The sequence below is a fragment of the Empidonax traillii genome, unplaced genomic scaffold, assembly GCF_003031625.1.
Source record: "Empidonax traillii isolate 1590-97213 ecotype Southwest subspecies unplaced genomic scaffold, ASM303162v1 scaffold33:size3420811, whole genome shotgun sequence".
Classification (NCBI taxonomy): domain Eukaryota; kingdom Metazoa; phylum Chordata; class Aves; order Passeriformes; family Tyrannidae; genus Empidonax; species Empidonax traillii.
The window spans coordinates 2,642,576-2,644,252 of NW_020955226.1; the positions used below are offsets into that span (position 1 = coordinate 2,642,576).

Below are 1,677 nucleotides of genomic sequence, written 5' to 3' on the forward strand. Positions count from 1 at the left end.
TTTTTGTTTAGCATTTTTGTTACTGTTTTTATTAATTTCTTGGGATATTCCTTTTCCTTCGGTAATTTTTCCTAAGATAACAGAAATAGAAATGATTTCAAGTGATACCACTTTCCAAATGATATATTTAATGACTTTTTTTGTCCTCAATCTACCAGAGTTCAAGGCGGAAGAGCCTCCAGAGAGAGGTAGATCTGTGTGCAGTTTGTTCTCCTAAGCAATTAACTAGCAATGTGGCTTTTATTGTGCTCATCTTAACATTCAGTGGAATCTTCTAATTTTCCTGAATTTCCTTTAAATTCATATTGCAAGAACTTGTGCTTTTTTCATGTTCTTGATGGTAGTATTACGTAGTAGATTTTAAGCAACAAAACGACTTTACATTTTTAATATGTATTTTAAAATAAAAGCTTTCTATCGAATATAAGATGTCATTGATGGCATACTGCTTGAGCTCCATGTTTAGGCCTGCTTTGTCTCACCAACATATTACTAACATTCAATAATGTAAAATAGTCTTAGCTTTCTTGAATCTAGGTAAGTTTACCTTACACTGAAAGTGCATTTGAAATGATTAGTAGCTTTTTTTGTTGTTGAGAAAACAAATGAATACGTAAATGGTAAAATCCTGAAAGATTTATAGCCAGTAGTGAAACAATTTCTGTGTCAGGATTGTATGCTAGATGTAGGAAAATACAATGTTTTTTTCTTTTGCTTGTTAATGTCAGAAAAATAGACAAAAGCTAAAGTAGGGAGGTGATATGAAATAGATTAAAATATAAAGGTGGGTGAGAGAATTGTCAGAATCCCATTTTAATATTTGATGTCTGAAGTATTTGATATCTCTTAACTGCCCGGCCTTCTGAGAGGGAGAGAGTAAGATGTCTTTCTGCTGTGGATTCAGTATGTGTATCCTTAATCTAGTACTGAAAGCAAGAGCAGTACGAGATAGAGAGATCTGAATGTGCTCTGTCGTTAATGTAGCTGCAATCATCACAGCAAGTTCTGTTTGCCAACATGGGTATGTGGCTTCTGCATCTCAGCTAAGAAATCTGCAGAAAATGGGCAGTGCCGTGGGATGGGTGTTCACCCGTGTGGCATTGAGAGTTATGTTGTGCAGCGGTGCTCAGTAGACTTGAATAAAGGCATTTAAATGACATAAAGATACTGAAATTACTGTTCTAGAAAAACTAAGGAAATACTGCTTGGAGAACAGAATTATTAGTTAGACTAGGACAAACCAGTTGTTAGTTGTTTTGGTATGGATATTTCCATTTTGTACTTGGCTTTTTATGCAGCTGCATATAACAGACTTGTATCAAAATATGATATGCAAGCTTAGTATTTTGCTGTCCTAATTTTCAATACATTTTGGGAGGGGAGAAGAATCTTTAAGTTTTGTGCTTTTTCTCCTAGCTTAAAATATTTTCTAAGGTTTTGTAAATGTATGCAGTTTATACTTGTATTTTTGCAAATTAATCATTACGATTTTTTTCCCAAGAACTCGGGGACAGCTCAAGTGTTCAGTTTGGTCGCAGAACGTCGGAAGAAATTTCAGGAGATCATCAATCGGAACACCAGTGAGGCAAATCAGGTGGTTCGGCCCAAAACATCCATGAAATGGTCAGCACCTGGTGCAACTCCACAGCTGACCACAGCCATCCTGGAAGTCAAGGA

General features: G+C 35.7%; 1 protein-coding gene across 4 annotated transcripts in view; it reads left to right on the forward strand.

The window, feature by feature from the left end:
- The window catches only part of UBR3 (ubiquitin protein ligase E3 component n-recognin 3), a 108,917-nt gene that overhangs the window by 48,140 nt on the left and 59,100 nt on the right, over nucleotides 1-1,677 (forward strand). The window lies entirely within an intron of this gene.